The sequence below is a fragment of the Vicugna pacos genome, chromosome 2 (assembly GCF_048564905.1).
Source record: "Vicugna pacos chromosome 2, VicPac4, whole genome shotgun sequence".
Lineage (NCBI taxonomy): Eukaryota > Metazoa > Chordata > Mammalia > Artiodactyla > Camelidae > Vicugna > Vicugna pacos.
Window position 1 is genome coordinate 44,151,470 of NC_132988.1, and position 20,580 is coordinate 44,172,049.

Genomic DNA, 20,580 nt, shown 5'->3' on the forward strand with positions numbered 1-20,580 from the left:
ATTGTGTTTTTAATTTTTTTAATTGATTTATAGATCTTTACATATATTTTGGATATAAATCTGATCTATGTATTATAAATATGTAAATACATATGTCAGATCTACGTATAAGAAATATTTTCTCCCAGTCCATGCTTATCTATTCATTTTCTTCATACTGTCTTTTCATGAGCAAAACATTTTAGGTTTGATGAAGTCCAATTTATCAATGTTTTTCTTTATGGATATGCTTTTTGTCTGTGTTAACTCTAATAAATTGTTACCTGTTTTAATCTCTCAATATATTCTATTTTTTTTTCTAGGCACATTTAGAGTTTTAGCTTTTATGTTGGTGTTTGTGATTCATCTTTATTAATGTTTATATATATTATATGAGATTGAAGTTTATTTTTCTCCACACATATATTCACTGAATATACAGTTCAGTTTGGGAAGAACTGATATTCTTAAAATATTAAGCCTCCTAATCTATGAATATTATATACTTCTCCATTTATTTAGGTCTTCTTTAATTCTCTCATCAATGATTTTGACTTCCCAGTGTTGAGCTTTATATATCTTTTGTTAAGTTTATTTGTATTTTATGTTTTTTGAATGCTCTTACAAATGAATAATTCTTCAGTTTTATTTTCTAGTTGTTTGTTGCTCTTTTACAGAAATAAAATTGAGTTTTATACGTGGACTTTGTATCCTGCAACCTTATTATATGAGTTTTTTCACTGAGTCCAAAGCCTAATATTTTGCCCACAATACCAGAGGTAAAATTAAAAATAAGATACAAAATCATGTTTTTTCCTCAAACATCAGCTATCTTTACTTGCCATCAGTCAGGAGCCACCATCAGGAAAAAGATGAGAAAGAAAAGCTTCCATCAAGTCCTTATGAAAAGTAGACATGACTCCATTTTATGGAAGGTAAATTTGGGGTTAGAGAAGTTAAGGACCTTGCCCAAAATCTCAGAGCTATTAAGTGAAGATCTCCTTCAGACAAAAACGCCATGTCTGTCTGACTCTAGAGCGTGAGCCTAAACCACTACCCTCTAGGGCTTCTTTTATGTTACGAATACTGCTAAGATGAGTGCCCATCCCTCATGCTGGTCCTGAGACCAGGACACCAACAGGAGCATAAGGGTTATCACAGCCATTCTTCTCTTCTCTTTTGCCAACTTCTTTGGTGTCTATGTTTAAAATTCCACTTGGTAAGATCTCTTTGGCTGCTGGTGAATGCCATAATTTGTGTTGGAAAATGAAGTAGCCTTTTTCAGTGATCCATAAAGGTATGCCTGGAGATAATATGAAAGAGAGGCAGTCATTAAATTAAGTAACTAGATGTTCTGATCTTCAAGGAAGTTAAAATCAGTGCTCAAGACAGAGAAGTCAAATGCGAGTGTAGGAAAACAACCTCAAGAATGAATGCAAGTGAGTATCTTGTTTGTGCAACAAGCAATAAATGTTATTCCAAATTTTACACAAAGACTTTAAGTATATTGGAGAAAAAAAAGAGGAAGGAATTTAGCTGTTTTTGCTGAGACCAAGACATTCCTGGGGCAATTAAAACACTGAATCTCAGATCCTGTGATAGCTCACTTGAATTAAGTTTGTGTCAAGGGAAGGATCGTTCTCATAGGTCACCTGTGGCTCCAATTTCCCTGGGTGCATTCACGTGTTCACTTTAGCCCTTTCATGAAATGTACCTGCTAAACCAAGAATAACAGAATTATGTAACTCTGGCATTGTGCAGATGAAACCTCTGAAGTGCAACGTTTTTAAACTATACATCAGAATCTGACTGCCTTTTTTTTTTTTCAATGGAACATTACATTGTTTCCACTGAGTAAAGGAGAGAGCTGTAATCTTCATTCTTAATTCCCTCAGAGGAGATTACCAGGTGTATATACAAGTAGAATCACAGCCCCAAACTTCCCATGTGTGCTGGGGCAAGAAGAAGAGCTGAAATTATCATACCTGGGTCCGAGACCACAGCTTGTCCAAAATGTAACTTCCAGAAGAAAGAATCTACTTTATAATTACGACCAAAATGAACAGGACTGAGGTTTTTGACTGCCTAGCCCATTCACAATATGACAGACTTTGGCAGATTCCTGAGTTATATTCTTATTCTATATGTTGAGAAATGATACGTTTTGTTTCCCCCTAGTTGGTAAACGGTTAGTTTAATATTACACATACGTTTATCTCATATCAAAATAAGTCTGACCTTTAGAAGCCAGCATGCATTTGGTGCAACCCTTTTAGCAAGCAATTTGGCAACACATTTCAGAGCCATAAAAATATTCATAGGCGTTGACCGTGTAATCTCACTCCTGGCAATTTCTCCCTAAAGGAATAATCTCTCCACTAAAAAAAGAAGTTATAATCATACAAATAGGTATTGTAATGTTATTCATGGTAGCAAAAATTAGAAATAGCTTTCATTTACAACAGAAATAGTTAAATTATTATGAGAATATGATATAGTCATTAAAAAGGAAATGTTTACCACAATATTAACAGAAAAACACACTATCTCTTATCTATCCTACAATTACAGTATTTATTATTTCATATAACAGATAAGAAACACAGAAAAATTGAAAATAGCTTATTTGACCAGCTGTGAGATTATGGGTTTCCCCTCTTTTTAATTTAAGATTGTGTTGTTTAAAGTTGTAATTTTAAAGGTGACTTAGTAAATTCACTGACCTTCAGATAAAGAGCATTAAGTTCACTTCTCTTATAACCTAAAAACCCCTCAGGTCTGCTGCCTCTGATCATGCTCGCCTTCTGACTACCTTATTTATTAAAAGGAAAATCACACTGGGAGTATAATTCCGTTAGGATGTTTCCCTGCCTCCAGCAAAGCCACACTTAAACTATTCAAAATTCTATCTGGAATTCAAGACCTCCTAGGTAAGGATCCTCTATTGAGTCTCACTAGATCGTGTCATGAACATTTGGGAGTCCAAAACATACATTCTGCTTAAAAATTGAGATGTAAATTAAGATAAAATAATTCTCAAAAAAAGCTTGGTTTAAAATTTCAAATCTCTGTATTGCCCATTGTTATCAAATTAATTTTAATCCATCATATTACATATTTCCAGCCTCGGAAGAGAAACACAAAGCCTCAACACTACGGATTTTCCCTGACAATTACTAATAAAGTAGATGTTTACTTGACATAATTATTGAAACTAGGCATGTGTGGGTAGAAACATGAGCTTAATTAGTACTGTTTTATATGATAATTTCATATTTCTACCTTACTAAACTAGGAAGTTTCCCTTCAGTCTATTTTTTTTGGTGGGGGGGGATGTATATGTAGGGATTTACTAAAGCATTTCCTTCAAAATTCCTTTTAAGGGTTGGCCCACCATTGTGTCTCTTCAAGATGAGATTTTTCCATTACTTCCTATCAAGCTTGTCTGTTTAATAGTATTAAATGTTTCTCTTTTCTTCAAATGAGGGTTAAAGTAATAATGTAATGTGATTATGAATTTTTAAAACAAGTTTCCATGGGGAGTGTTTCATGTGTAGCAAGTATTAAATATGTAATAGTCTTGATCCACATCTGAGTCTTCAAGAACACTTGGTCTCATGACTCACCATTCTTTGAGAAAAAAGCAAATGCTTAGAAAAGGAAGCATAGCCCCCAGGAGGGTAGTCAAATATGGATTATATTGGCCTAGGGATTAAAAGACAAACGCAGGGCTTTGGGCTGCAAATTGAAGATTTTTTCATTTACAGGGGAAAGCATATTTTTTTATTTTCATATTTACTGAGAAAAGTACAAAAAACATAGAATCAAATAAAAAATTGGAAATCATTTTTAATGTATCAATGATAATTCATATGTGAAAGTTTACAGGATTGTCTGGATTTAAAAAGTATTTATAATAGGCTTGGAATTTATCTGAAGGAATTGGTGGTGTTTGACCCTTTCTTGCAGCACTACAGGAATCAGTTTCTACTTCCTAACTCAAAGAACTCCTTTACTCTGAGGAAAATGTCAACTACATTAATTAACTAATGATCACATAACCAAGAAAGCTTGAGCTGGGAATAGTACCTGGATATTATAAATTTCCCATTTCCTTTTATGACTCTAAAGTTATTACTGCTTGGTGACTGGCTTGTTTTTATTCAAAGTTATCTCAGAGGGAGCTACTCCAAGTCTCCTACCAGATTCCTAAGTTCTATGACCAGCCATACATCTTGTCAATACAGAGATAGCGCCTGGCATAGAGCAGGCACTCAGTATATCTTTGTCAAGTGAAGAAATGAATGACTAGCAGGTTGAAAGTAAAAGGAATAGGAAACATCTTGCAGTGCATGTGTGTGTGTGTGTGTGTGTGTACACATAAATATAGAGACTATCAAAAATCTACTCACAGGCAAATAGTTTCCAAAAACTCAATAATGGCAAAATCCTCCACGTGCCTGATAGTTTTGTCTTACCGTCATGAAGTCTTTCCTAACATACAGCAACAATCCAAGGTAAAAACCTGCCTGATTCATTTGGAAAATTCTGAGGAATCTCTAAGAGGAATGGAGATGTATCACTTCTACCCTAGAAGGAAATGAGACCAATGTACCCATGTGAGAAGCCGTGTGACCCCACACAACCTCCCAGCTGCCCAGGGAGAAAAGCCAACGTGTGGATGTCAACCTCGAATGCCAAGATGAGAGAGAGAATCTGGCGTGTGGCATCTGAGTCCCATAGCCAGAGACACACCCTGTTTTCTATCACAGCTGTCCATGCTGTTCTTGGATGGGGACAAGGAGGAGGCTGACAGAGAGCAAAGTTGGAGGGCACAGGAGTGAATTTGGTGCCTGGGTTCACTTCACATTTGAACAAATTGATTTTTGCTAGGATTAGTCCACTTTAAACTGGAACTTCATTTGATGGCTCTGTTCCTATTTTTTCCAGCAGGCCACACTGCTTGGAGCCATTCACACTGATTGACCCTGTACTTGACATTTACCTGGAAGTTACTGATAAAAACAATAAACAAATCAAGATTTAGAGAACACTACAGTCACCAAAACCCAATAATAGACCTCTTACTTAGTTTGCTGTAAACATGCTATTTATTCTGAAGTGAATAAAGGAAAATATTCAACACCTAGCAATCTATTTCATGCTTTTTTAATGTTACTAACACCAAGTTAATCACATTCTGGAGAAGGGTGACATTTCTGGGACACAGAAAGAATGGCATTCACGGTTGTTTCCCCAATGAGATTTACTGCCTCCAGCCAAGAACATCCAGTTGACTGCTTGAAAGAATGTATCTCACCTGAATCCCCTTGTTTGTTTTATACTGATTATGTTGAGCCAAATTCTATTGGACATTTAGTCAGCAACTCTTAACCAAATTCTGTTCTCCTAGTTTAATAGCTGGCTTCAGATAATTCACCTGCACGAAAAGAAGGAAACCTGGAGACCAAAAGTGGCTCTGACCTTGAACAAAACGTTTACCCTTCTTTCTGGGTGTTAGTTTCCTTTTCTGTAAATTAAGAGGGTTGTACCAGATGACTTCTACAGTGTCTTTAGCTCAAAGATAGTATGTACTATGATTGTCAGTGTAAGGGACTTTCAGTTACAGTTCATCATTCATCCACTGAAAGGAAGAGAGGACAGCATTTCATAAGGAATCATGGAGAGCCAAACTCAACATTCTCTGTTACCAAAATAAGGAAAATGATGCTCACAGAACAAAGGTGCCCCAGCTAGATAGTGGCAGAACAGTCTGAGACCCAAAATTCTGAGGTATTGTCAGGTACTTCTACACTGTGCTGCCAAGCACAGTTGTCGGATCTCCTGCTGAAAATGGAAGTGTGACATTAGCTAACTCCTTAGCTGGAGGAGTCAAATGTTCTCCATTCTCTCTGCTCTCATTGCTCTTTGCTAATGTGTCTCCTAGCATTGACCACATTGCATTGTAATTACCTGGGTGCTTCTTTGAACAACAGACACACACATACTCCCCCGACAGGCACTTATGCACACTTTAGATTGTGAATTCTTTGCAGACTTTGTCCACTGCAAAGAGTTTTACACGTGGTAGGCACCCCATAAACGTTTGCTGGATATCACTGAATGAAACGCTTCTATAAGAATGTATGCGAGGCTGGGGGTACCAATATTTACCTCTCCTCTGCTCCTTGTTCTACTCCCCTTCCAGATTTTGCTCCAAAAGCCCATAAACACAAACCACTGACACCTACATGGAGATCATGGTGACAGCCTTATTATTGGAGGTGCAGCAAATCTCACCATACAAGATGCCCACGTGAAGGTTGATTAACAAACAATGACTGGATTCAAGACAAAAAGAGGCTTCATGCTTCCTTCTATCCTTGGGAGACACCCAAAGAACTAGATCCACAAAGAGATTGAGTTTGCGGGAGACCACAAGCTGCCTTGGTAGTCATCCACACAGCCACAGAACAGACAAGTAAACCTGTCCTCTGTCCCAGCCTGGGTGTGCACATCACACGAGACCAGACGCCACAGAAAACATCTGGTCCCAACCAATTCACTAGGTGGGCAGTGGGGGAGGGCGGGGCTCCGGTTCGTGAGGATGCTGCCTGGGACCAGGGCCAATTGATGCCTGACTTTCACCAGTCACATTAGTAGCTCCTCTTTCTTTGAAGAAAAAGCTTGAAGAAGGGGAGAGGAAAAAATAGAAAAAAACAAACACAAACAAACACCAAAAGGGTTCACCATAATACCTCCTTGCATTAAAATATCAAGATGGGAAAATAGACTCCCCCTCTTGAGAAGGATACAATGATTTAAATTGTGAAGAATTTAAATCAAATAAAATGTTTAAAATAAAATCCTTTTAACAGATTGCTACTGTTGTATTGGCTTTACAACTTGAAAGTTATTAAGAATATTTAGCTAATTTATATGAGCCATTATTCATTTTTACTTTAGTATACATTAATTTTCCTTTATAGAAGTAATACATAATTATGCCAGAAAATTTGGGAAATTGAAAAAAAAACAAAACAGCAAGAGGGAAAAAATTATTGCCCAAAGTCCCTACCATCTGAAGGCAACAACTTATAATGAATGCATTCTTCCTACTTTTTTTATAGAGCTGTGGTCATATAAATGGTAAATTTTAACTTAAAAAATAACGTGTGTATAAAAAAAGTGTATTTTCTGATGATAAAAGTAATGTGTATTCATTGTAAAAAAAAATTCTTGACAAATACAGAAAATAAAAATCACTCTAAAATCCACAATTAGTATACTATTACTTTATAGAAAGGAAAATGAAAAATGGCCACACCTGTGCTAAAGTTTCACTTTACAAAGCTCTTAAAAAAGTCTCTGATTTTGAGTCTGCAAAGAAATCATAGTAGAAAGTTAAACTTCTAACATAAGCTTCTATAGTTATACCTCTAAGATAAATTTATAACTTCTAAGGTAAATTCCCTCCCTTGTGGGAAATTATTCTGAAAACTTTTTAGCACATCACTTTCTCAAATTTCTTAAACCCATTGTTTACACAATAGACCTAGAAGGAAGTGAAGATTATATTCAACCCAATGCCAAGTCCTAGTGGCTTCTCTGGGCTGTAATCTGAATTGATTATATAATCTAACCTGATTATAGCTCAGAGATGGGAAGGCTTTAAAACTAAAATTTAGAGACAACTTTATTTGAATCATGGCTAAGCTTTTAGCAAATCATATCAGTGAGACATCATTAAAAGGCTGTAAGGCAGTGGTCTCATCCTCAGCTGTGCATTATGTAATCACCTGGGGAGCCTTTAAAATCCCAGACAGGTAGGCCCAGACCAGTGAAATCAAAATCTCTCGGGGCTGGCATCAGCATATTTAAAAGCAGGTGATTCCAATGTACACTCAAGGTTGAGAATTCTGCTCTAGGGAAAAATCATCACACTCCCACCCCCAATAATGCTCAGAATGTATAGAATGTCTTTCACCTAAATGGCCAACACATCTGTCATACAGTTGTCCCATGGTATAGATTTGCAATAACCAGAGACAAAGTACATTTTTTGTCTTCCAATTGTATAATTTTTTTCCAATTCTTAGTATAAATGTATTATATTTCAAACATATATAGTCTTATCCTTTTATTGTAAAGTTCCAAGAAATATTTTTAAATTCTCAAAAAATAATTATTATTCTAATAATTAATAATAAATAATTCTAATTCACTGAAATTTTGTATTCTGTGCTCCACTTCACATCATACGTACCATACATTAAAATTGCATATAAATTAAAAAATTTAAAGTAAAATACTGCTATAATAAGTACAGAATATCTGGAGAATATATATGCAATTTGGGGATGGGGAGGCCTTTTTAAGCACAGTAATAAGGCTAGAAATAGTGTGAATATGGACTGATTTAACTACACAACAATGTAAAAGCTAAAAAAGACATAAAAAACAAGGGAGGAAACTTTGTGATATATATATAGCAGATTACAGTTACTTTCCTTAGTATTTAAATATTTTTACAAATTAAGCAGGCAAAGACCACCAATCCAATAGAAAGTTCCAAAAATAAGCCATTCACTGAAGAACCATAAACAAACAAAATATATGAGCAGATATTCAATCTCAGCAAGAAAAATTTATCAAAATTGAAATAATAAAGATACGTTTGGCCACTTATAGTGGTCTCCACTATAAGAAGACCTTGGTGGGGAAATAACTCCAAAACATCCTTTATCCAGATTCACCAGTTGTTAACATTTTGTCACATGTGCATCATTATCTCTTGCTCTCTCCAAATATACATTGAAGAATAGGTTGCACACATCATAATACATCATGCCCCTTTACACCTCAGTACCACATGTGCATCTTTTATTATCCTTTGTACAGATTTTGTTTACTGCCATTAAGTAAAAAGATAATAACCTAGCTCAGACTTGTTAAATATATTAGTGGATATCAAAACCATGAAATTATTCTCCAAAAGAATTTCCTTTGTCATCATAACGTTTATTAAACATCTGGCAAATTGGCAGACATGGTTGCTTCCTTCTGAGAGTTTGGCTTCTAAAGCTTGACCACAGTGAATAAACTTGTAGCCATAAATCAAGAACTTTATTTGAATTCCAAGAGGGTACAAGAGGGCCACTTTATCCATGAGCAGGCTGTAATGCACACACATAAGCACGAACACACAGATGCATACGCGTATTTAAAGAAGCCAAGAAGCTGGGATACACCCCTTGAGCAATGCTTTGAAAATTAAAACCCTAGGTGTCCAATTTTACAAATGTGCAAATTGCTAAAGTGAAATAAGATTCTGCTAAGGGTAAAAGGATATCAGGATTGGCACGAGTATGTGGGGAGGGAGGTGAAAGAGTCCCAAGGAAAGAGAATTCAGTGAATGTTGAGTTTGTAAGTATTTTCCTGGGATAAGGAAACTACTCCATTTGTCTAGAAGAAAGAGAATCAGCTGCTTTGTTTGGACCCTGGCTATAGAAGTGGTGTGTTTGGACATATGGCATAGATCATCTTTAAACAAATACCAAAAATGCCTGCCTAAAGCAGTAATAGTCTAATAATATACACACACCACTGAATTCTATCTAGAGATGCACCTTAATTGCATTCATACCAAAATCAATTTTCAATTTTCACTACTTCTCCTTAAATGTTGGTCTGTCCTTAACAAGCTGAGGAACCTGATATAATCACTTAACATTTATCAACATTCTGGTGTCTTTTTCAGTGTAAGTTAAACATATGAAAAATGATGATAATCATAAGCTCTGACAATCTGAAGAAAATAGTTTCATAACAGATTTCTATCTATAATTCAGAAGTGGGGCTTTAGCTGAGTTTCTATTTCCTACCTTCATTCTAATCTTTGATCTACTAGCTTATGTTTCTTTTCCTTTTTTTGCCTTTTTTAATTTGAAACAATTTCAAACTCACAAAAATGTTGCAAGTGAAATCTAAAATGTCCTTTATCCAGATTCACCAGCTGTTGACATTTTGCCACATTTGCATCATCAATCTCTTGCTCTCTCCAAATATATATTGAAGTTTGGGTTGCACACATCGTAATACATCACACCCCTTTACTCTGCAGCAGTACATATGCATCTCCTAAGAACACAAATACTGATTTTTTTCTCTTATATCACCTCAGTACAGCTACTAAGGTTAAGAAATTTAATATTAGTATAATACTTTACCTAATCAATCATCCTTATCCCAACTTTATAAATTACCTCAATAATGTCCTTTATATATTTTTTTTCTTCAGAGTCCAGGCTAACATATTGCATTTAGCTGATTTTTAGTCTTTGTTCTTCCTTTATCTAGAACAATTCCTGCTGTCTTTAATGACATACTTTTAAAGAATACAGGCCAGTTATTTTCAAGAATGTTCCTCAGTTTGGGTTTATCTGCTCTTTTCTCATGATTTGATTCAGTCTACTGCATCCTCAGCCAGAATTACCATGTAAGTGATACTGTGTCCTTCTCAGGAAATTGAATATAGAGGCAGGTTATGTCTGTTGTCCCCCATCAGTGATGTTCATTTTGCTATCCTGTCAAAGGATTGTTCTGGTCATCCACTGTATAGTAACTTTTTTTTTGTCCCATTGCAATAATGAACAATCTGTGGGAAGATATAGAGAACCATGCAAATATCCTGATCCTCCTCAAATGGTTCCCCTGGGTTTATCATCTATTGATGATTCTCACCCAAACCAATCTATCCTACGATGATTACAAAATGGGACTCCTGATTTATCATTCAGCTTTCTGCTATAAGGAAGAGCTCCCACTTCTCATCTGTCTGTCTGTCTATCTATCTATCCATCTACCTACCTACCTACCAACCTACCTACTGCTGTCTACTTATATTATCAATAATGACTCATGGGTTTCTACTTTATTCAGTGAATTACAAACTATTACTGTCTTTAGTTTTATGCTTAAATTTTCCCAGATTTAGTCAGGAGGAGAACCTTCAAGCTAGACTCAAGGGAGCTTTTGACATTGCCCTATCACTTTTCTGAGCACTTCCTTATATTCTGGCACAAGACGTTACAGGTTCAAATCTTGCCTTCCCTACCAGTCTTGAAGTTGGCTATTTCTCTTTCTCCAAGGAACTCTGGTTCCTCTTAGTGTGGTATAGTATTTAGAAGGCAAGATTTGGGATAGGTGTGCTCATTACTATTGGAGTGCAGTTGCTTCTAACTGTTCAGAAGGGAGAACTAAGTGGGGGCGGGGGTCACATATGTACATAGATGAGATAGACAGATAGACAGAGATAGAGAGCTGTAGAGATATGGATATGAAATAATCAGTTCATACCTTCAATTCCACATTCCAATCCACCCCACAAGGCTTTTCTTTGCTTTTCCCTATTCCATGTTTGTATCTTCCTGCATAGCAATAATCCTGCTTTCCAAGAATATCAACTCATTCACTCATGTACTTATTCCTACAATGCATAAGAAATAATTTTAGAATTGCTACATCTATAATACTTTAAAAAGCAAAGCAAAAAAAAAAAAAGAGTTCAAGATTCATTTGGGCGTTGTTCTTTCCCCTTAGTCTGAGAGTGTATACTAAAAGGACTGTATTCAAAAGATATTTGAAGTTTGCAGATACTAACTACTATATATAAAATAGATTAACAACAAGGTGGTACTGTATAGCACAGGGAACTATATTCAGTATCTTAAAATAGCCTATAATGAAAAAGAATATGAAAAGGTGTATTTTTATACTTTTGATGATGTTGGAACATCCTAACCATGATTAAGGGCACAGGGAACTATATTCAATATCTTGTAATAACCTATAATGAAAAAGAATATATACACATATAACTGAATCACTTTGCTGAACACCAGGAACAACGCTGTAAATCAGCTATACTTCAATTTAAAAGAAGACTAAGGGTTGTCTTTCTCTTTGTTCAAATTTAGTTTGATATCTTTCAGGAGTAGTTTTCCCTCATACAGATTTTGAATATTTCACATTTCACTTATTTCTGAATATTTTAGATTTTTTGCTTTTGTAAGCAGTTTTCTTTTCCAAAATATCTATATTGGTTATTATTTGCATATACAAAAGTTATTACTTTTGGTGTGCTAATTTTATTAACCTTGCCATCTTGCTGATTTCTTTTTTTTAATTTTTTATTGAAGCGTTGATTTACAATGTTATTTTCAGGTATACAGCAAAGTGATTCAGTTATAAATATACCTATGTATTTTTTTTTCTTTTCAGATTCTTTTCCATTATATGTCATTACAAAAAATTAAATATAGTTCCCTGTGGTATACATTAGGTCTTTCCTTGTTGTTTATCTATTTTATATATAGTAATGCGTGCCTGTTAATTCTCAACCCCTAATTTACCCCTCCCCACCCTTTCTCCTCTAGTAACCATAGTTTGTTTTCTATGTCTGTGAGTTTGTTTTGGATTTGTAAATAGAATCTGTATCATTTTTTTTAGATTCCACATATAAGTGATATCATATGACATTTGTCTTTCTCTGTCTGACTTACTTCACTCAATATGATGATCTCCAAGTCCATCCATGATACTGCAAATGGCATTATTTCATTCTTTTTTATGGCTGAGTAATATTCCATTCCATATATGTACCACATCTTCTTTATACATTATCTGTGGACAACATTTAGGTTGCTTCCATGTCTTGGCTATTGTAAACAGTGCTGCTGTAAACAATGGGGTGCATGTGTCTTTTTGAATTACAATTTTCTCCAGATACATGCCCAGGAGTGGGATTGCTGGATCATAAGGTAAATCTGTTTTTAGTTTTTTAAGGAACCTCCATATTGTCCTCCATAGTGGCTGCACCAACTTACATTCCCACCAACAGTAGGAGGATTCCTTTTTCTCCACACTCTCTCCATCATGCTGATTTCTTTTATTGTTTGAGTTGTTTTTATTACTAATTCTTTAGGTTTTCTAGCATTACTATCCTGTCATCTACAAATAGAGATAACTATACTTCTTTTTCTGTTTCAATTTTTATATCTTTGTTTTCTCTTGTCTAATTAAGTTGGTTAATATCTCCAGTACTATCTTAAATAATAGCGGAGATAGTAGGCATACTTTTGTTGTTCCTGACATTGATGGGTGCACCCCTGTATTTTCATATTATGTAAAATGTTGACTTTATATATGAATGTGTGTGAATATATACATGTATATATACATCAAATGTATGTATGTCTACCCTAATCATATCAATGGTGTTTCACATTTCCTAATCAATGATCTATGAGATGTGAGTATCATGTATAAAGCAAGTATTCACCCATTTTTACTTTCTTCAAAGCTTTTATTAGGAATGAGTGTTCAATTTTTTCAAAGGCTTTTTCAGAACTATTAATATACTAATAATAGTAGTTTATATTAATAGATTTTCTAACATTGAATTATCCTCATATTTCTTTATAAACCCTTCTTGGTCATGATGTTTTCTTAATGTAGTGTTGAAATTTGCTAACTCAGATTTTATCTTGGATTTTTTGCATCAATATTTTCACATATGGGAGTGGGTATAGCTCAGTGGCAGAGTGCATGCCTAGCTTGCTTGAGGTCTTGGGTTCAATCCCCAGTACCTCCACTGAAAAGAAAGGCCCACCTTTGGGCACCTAAGGAAAAAAAATTCTTACATGATATATTTACCTGAAATTTTCTTCTTTTTAAACTACCTCTATCATATTTAGATATTAGTGTTATACTCACTTTGTAAAAAAATTTGGAAGTTTTCCTTCATTTTCTCTGAAGCAATTTAAGTAGCACTAAGACTATCAGGTCTCTTTTTGCAGGATTCCCCTGTCTTATCTGGGCCTAGTGACCTCTATGGGATCACTTCTTAATAACTTTTTTAAATTCTATTATAACTGCTCTTCTTAAGCTTTCTATCAACACTTGGGTCCATTCAGTAAATTGTATTTCCTATGAAATGATACATGTTATCTAGATTTTCTAAATTTTTTACATATAGTTATGCAAGGTCGTCTTTTATGGCTTTATGTACTTGCCACATGAATTTTTTGATCACTGCTTTAAAAGTATCTCATTAATTTTTATTTGTAGATTTTAAAATTCTCAATGTTTTTCAGAAATTCTGAAATTTCTGCTTAGATTTTAGCTTTGACTCAAGCGTTAATAGTGGAAGATCTTTTAAAAAGTTCTTAGTGGGAGGTTCTACTTGGTGGATTGCGGATGGTCATACATTTTTTACATATCTCCACTGAGAGGTGGGGTCTATTTACTTCCCCACTTGATTCTGGACTGTATTGTGACTTTTTAGATCAATAGAATTTATAGAACAGAATATACTATTATGGATGTATCTTATAATAGAACTATCAGTTGCTGCGTTGGTCTGTTGAATCCCTGTACCACCACATAGCAGTCTGACAACTCAGCTAGAGAGACCATGGGCAGAGCCCCGAAACTACAGAGAAGGAGAGGGACCCAGCTAAACCCAGGTTCCCACTGTATTAGAAGCATATCGTTCAACTCAAGCCACCCCAGCTGACACCAGAGGATCAGAAATGAACTACCCAGTAGAGCTTCTTGCAAATTCCTCACCCACAAAATCATGTGCAAAATATAGTGTTTTATACACTACAACACTACATTTCAAGCCCTAAGTTTAAACCTCTTAGGATAAAGGGAAAATAGCTTTTTATCTTTCATAGCCTTAAAGGCCAGCATAACTGTGTAGAAGATTCTTGGCTTGCATTTTCTTGCTCTGATTTTTCTGAAAATGCAGCTCTGCTGTATGTGGCTTTTTAGAAGTCTGATAGCAGCCTAATTTCCTTAACTTTATAACTAATTTGATCTTTTTGCCTGGAGGCCATGAAGCTGCTTTTCTTTGTCTTTAAAGATGAATAGTTTTCATCTTTCTCTATTTGGTGCCTTGTGTCTTGCTTCCCTTACCCCCTTAATTTCCCTTGGGTTTTAGGAAGGCATGCATTTTGTTATTGTTGTTTTAAAGGGTCTTTTAAAATGCCTTTGAATCTCTTTTCCTACTTAACATTTTACTATCTGGTCTGTAATTCTTAAATGGTATCCTTTGACTCCCACATATTATTTATATAGCAGGCAGTTATCTTTTCTACTCCCCTATTTCTCTCTTCCTTCTCCTCCCATTTCTTAGTTGCATTCTTTCTACTCTGTCAGGATGTACAATGCTCACATACTATCCTTCCACCCATATACCTATTCTTGTTTCAGTCTTTGTTTTATAGTTAAATGTATGAAATGATCGATGTCAGTGCATTTGCCTTAATCTGCAACTCTCGCCCGGACTTCTTTCCTTTCTCTTTTTGCCGTGTCTCTGAAGGGTACCACACTTCTTTAACTCCTTCTCCCCTAGAAACAACGCTTTTCCCAGGCTTCCAACTCTGATTCCACTCACTTTCAAGCCCCTTTCCTGTAGCTTGTGCTGTGAACTACCAAGTCCCAGACCTGAGGTCAGTATATTTGCATGTGTCTGTCTTTCATTTTCTGGGTGTGATTTTTGTCTTGGCTTCAGCTGTACTCTCAGCTCTCCTCTTTCTTGCAGTCTCTTAAGCCTTCCCTCTCTTGCTGTCTGTAACCCCTAAGTTTGCAGCAATGGGAGGACATCTGTTGGAATTTGATGTTTATTTCTCTTACAGGCAATCTGAAGTTCATGGTATTCTCTGTCTCCTGCTGATGCTAAAAATATGGTCATGTGTGTTTTTATTTGCATTTTTTGTTAAACTAATAGGTTCTTCTGGGAGGGAAGGATGCATGGAGGTAATAGGATTCAGGTGGTCACCATTTTCCTCCAGACTTGCTATCTTGCTTTTTGAGATGTTTTCTCTCAAAATTCTTCTGTACTCCTAACCCTTCTTTCTTTGCTCGTAGGAATCACAGAGAATGTGATAAGGAGCACAACATCAATGGAAATTTATGTAATTACTTCAAGAATTTAACTCCTTGCTACTGTCACAATGTTAAACACTTGGGAAATTCCATAAGATAAAAACAACTAGCAACTTAACAAATGATATATTAAAATAATGGCAATGATAGGAAAATTGCTGCTTTTCTGTAAGTACTTAACTACGTTGATAAATTATATCAAAATAATACATTAAAACATTTTTCCTGAATAGTTAAGGAATGAGTCATCAGTGTTATATCCTACACCAAGGAGAAGAAAAATTACAATGACTCTCTCATCCTACCACTTAGTTGAAATTAACTGCATGAAAAGAGGACAACACAAACCTATCCATTGTGCATAGCCTAATTTTTCCACTGTTTAAGCAAATCAACAGTCAGGTATTTGCATACAATATCAATTTTTTATAAATTAAACAAAAAGAGATCCCTTTTTCAATACAAATATTAGTGTTCTCATTCCACTGAAACTAACAAATACACTTTTATTGACTTTCCTTTCTTTCTGCTATAGCCCAGATCATTGACCTTTTAGTCTGCAATGTCCTTCAGTGTGCCTTCTGCATCATTCCTGACTTCTGGAATGCCCAGGAATGTCCTGAGTAAATTTATGACAATATGGCTTACTCCACTGTTTTCTGACTCTGGTTGTTAGCCAAAAAAAAAATTGTTGTTTGTTTGTTTTTAATGTGGAGCCATCCTCCTTTGTAATCGCAAAATTGCTTCTACATCCATTGCATAGAACAGTGTTTCTCAAAGTCATTACATCACCTGCATCATTCCCATGGGTTGAGTGTCAAAATGCGGTTTCCAAGGCCCCAGGCTGCTGATGGAATTTCCACCTGTAGAACCCAGGAGCCTCCATTTTAACAACCTACCCAGATGCTCCATAGCATAGGCCTCCAGCACTAAGCTCCTAGGTCTCCCCACAGTCTGGGCTCCAGCTCCTTAACCCTTTCCTGCATGATAAAGTTTCCAGATGCCTGGTGATCTTAGTTGCCTTTCTATAGATAGTCCATAGTTGTTACCAAGGTCCTTCTTGATCTCGCACCCCAAATTAAACCTGATCCTGTAGAAATGGACTATTAAGGCAGAGTACAGAGGGCCTCTTACCTTCCTTGATCTAACTATTACTTAGAGTTACATTTATCTCTGTTAACTTTAATATGCCATCTTCTTAAGATAATTTTGAAGATTTGGTTTCTTCGTCTATCATATAAATGTGTTCCCGGATGGCTTCACACCACATGAAATTGTCTCTAGTAGAAATCCACAGGTCTCTGTCCTTTACCCTATTCTATGTGGAGCTTTTATAATCTACCTGGGTGAAAATAAGGAGAGCACCTCTGGGTACTCTGCACCAAGATGTTCAAAGGCACAGAAATGCCAGGCTTTCCTAAAGAAATGAGAGAGAATTATTTTATATTTTTTTAAATGATGGCGTAGAATGCAAATTCACATGGTTTTTAATCAAGACAGAGTAATTCAGAGAAATATCTCTTTTCCAGCAGCCACTTAGGACAGTTGCCCTGGTTTCTCCAGATGTACATGTTTACTTTCCCTTTCCATTAGGAATATTCCAAAAAAAAGTTTGACATGCACCAACATAAGGTGCTCTGTTTATTTTGTTCTCTGCAGAGTTGAGAAGTCTATTTACAAAAATGCTGAATTGAGTAGAGTAAGGGCACTCCACTACAGAATTTTTTGTAATATATAAAGCCATTTCTAGACATTTTTGAGAGGAGGCAACCCGTATGACTCCAACAAGTCAAGACAAACACTGGTAACTAGCTGCTAGTTAATTTTCAAGCAGCCCTTTGATCTATCTGCCTAGTAACCTTATAAAAAATAAACCATATTAACTTATCAAATCTTGTCCTAGGTTGACATTTGTTGGCTCCTAGTGACCATAGCATTCATTTCTGCATGCTCAAAAACAAGCCTTTAATGATCTGTTGTAAAATCTGCAAACATGAATCAAATTGTCTATAATTTCCAGAATCCACTCTGGTCCTTTAAAAATAAAGAAGAAAGTTACCCATCTGTGGTCTTGCATTATCTCTCCTATTTGTCATGAATTTTTGAAGGCTACCAAACAGCAGCTCTGAGATTATAGCTGAAAATTCTGTTACCACCCTGGTACATAATTTATCTGGCCTCATTTTAAACATCTTGGAGTTAGTTCACTATTCCTTAATCTACGTTGGGCTAAGATTCTCACTTTTTGTAACTTGCTCTCCATATTCAGTTTAAAAACCAAAGGGAAGGAAAGAAAGAAAGAAAGGGAAGGGAAAGAGAGAAGGAAAAATAGGAGTTAAATGATGCTGCTACTTCTCTCATATACTTTCCTTTATCTTCTCTAAGCAGCAGACTTATTATTTCCTTGTTATTTTTGACCAAAAAAAAGCCTTATGTTTCCTTCTGGTCAACTTAACCATTTTTTTTTTTGGTCCTTAATTTATTTGGGGCCTTAATTTATGACACTTTTATAATAGATTTACTAATTTCTACATTCATCCTTGGCTACTTTCCTTTCTTTATATCTTTTGTACATCTCATTTGAAATTTGAGATTACTAAACAGCCATTCAGCTTTCCTGAGCTTTCTCCCATTTTATTAGAATCATTTCATAATTATTCAGCAGAAGTTTGCATATGTGTGTGTGTGTGTGTGTGTGTGTGTGTGTGTGTGTTTTAATCTCCCTTTGTCAGCAATAATCCCTTTTTGAGACTCAAGTCCCTGGGTCAAAATTTTGTTCTTTGAACTTTTTGTAAAAGTTTCCCCAGGCACCTGTCTAGCTCTATTCAGGGTTTGCCTTTCTGATCATTATAAACTATTAGCCTGGAGTTCTCAACATTTTTTATGTCACAGCACATCACTGATGACAGCCTCACATGTGACACACCCTCGCCACATATCCCAAGTTTTACAAACCTTAAATATATTTTGTCTGAAAGTAAAATAATGTAATAATATTTACTTACCACATCTATTGCTACATATCATTTATGACTGCTCATCACAGTGCATGCAGTGATGTTAATAAATGGGCCGTGGCTTCTGTGGAATTCCATGCTGTTTGCTATAATGTCAAGTCTTTCTCTCCCACTCAAGGAAGCATACTGGTAAGAACATAAAAGCAATGATATCATCAGGATAACCTTGACCACGCTCCAATTTTTTAGAAGTACATGATTTACAATTTAATTTCTTCTACTCTGTGTAACAAATTACTTGCAACTCACCTCATGTGCCAAGTCCAAGCTGAGGATGACCGAGGTGCTTTTTTCTGTCGTTAGCATTTCTCCACACCAACAATTAGCTTTTCCTCCTTGGGCAAAATTAGTCCAGGCTTCACTTGATTTTGATTCTGAGAGCAGTCAGTAATTTATCTCATCAGGATGGTGTGAGTCTCCTTTCTTGACCAATAACTTGCCTTTGTACAATCTGGGCATCTTTTGGTTCAGTAGTCTGTAACATTCTCCCACAATTATTTCTAATGTGGTCATATTTTGGCAGTCTGTTTATATGAGCCTTTTAAACATGGCAGTGAAATTCCATGATGTCTTTTGAATAGAGAATGCACATTTTTGCAATCTTTCAATTTAATATAAATGATCTAACATAAATTGAAGCTTAACACAAAACTGCCTGCAAAAGGTATTTTTCTCAAAAATTCTAACAATGAATACTGTGCTTAAAACCGTCAGATCACTGGACAATGCACATAGTGAAGAAAGCACCAAAGACAGTGGCTGGAAAGGAAAGCAAAGAACACAAGCAAGGGAGATTTTGGAGTTCTGCGCAGGCCATCCAGCCACGCTGGTCTTCTCTAAATACACAGATTGTGGCTAAGCTAGAATTCTCTTTTTCTTTTTAATTAAAAGCCATTTGGAATGAGCAGTTTTTCATTCTCAGGCTGCTTGTATTATAATTTCCACAATGTGTTACATTAAAACCAATTTGTTTCTTACACAAAATACAGTATTTTCTTAGAACTTATTTCTCAGCATATTTCAGGACTCCTGACCCACCTTTATAAATTTGTTCTATATTCCGAAATCTTCAATGGAAAGGGAATATAATCTTTAGCAAATATGGTGAAAAACTTCTTCAAAAAAACTCTAAATGTTATTTATGAAGCCACTTTCCTAGATAATCATATGACCCAATCCAATTCAATTTCCCTCATGTTTTCAACCTAGAGCTTGACTAAAGAAATCCACTGAATCTGCTCTTTCAAAATCCTAAAACATCCTTTTCAGATCTAAAAAAGACTTTCGAAGGGAAGGGTATACAGCTCAGTGGTAGAGTGCATGCCTAACATGCACAAGGTCCTGGGTTCAATCCCCAGTACCTCCATTAAAAAAAATCTAGTCATCCCCACCTCCCAAAAAAAAAAAAAAGAAGAAGTTTAAAAAAAAAAAAAGAGCAGGTCACAAAAAATAAAATAAAAATAAAAAAGGCTTTCAAAGTTCTTCCCTTGATCCAGGTATAACAAAATATAACATGGCAAAAGACAAACAGTTTAGCTGTGACTCTTTGGCTACTTGAATATCTTCTGGAAAAAAAGAAGTGATAGAAGTAAGGGAGAAGGACAGAAGAAAAGAGGGAAGGAGGAAAGAA

General features: G+C 35.5%; 1 long non-coding RNA gene across 1 annotated transcript; it reads right to left on the reverse strand.

Annotated features, from left to right (window-relative positions):
- Positions 1–409: 409 nt before the first annotated feature.
- LOC140686082 (uncharacterized) lies at positions 410–19,979 on the reverse strand. The gene is made up of 5 exons (XR_012059556.1): positions 19,200–19,979; positions 18,939–19,076; positions 12,543–12,663; positions 11,338–11,467; positions 410–1,282 (listed from the first exon to the last, which is right to left on the reverse strand). It is a non-coding gene; the product is annotated as an uncharacterized lncRNA (long non-coding RNA).
- Positions 19,980–20,580: the final 601 nt, after the last annotated feature.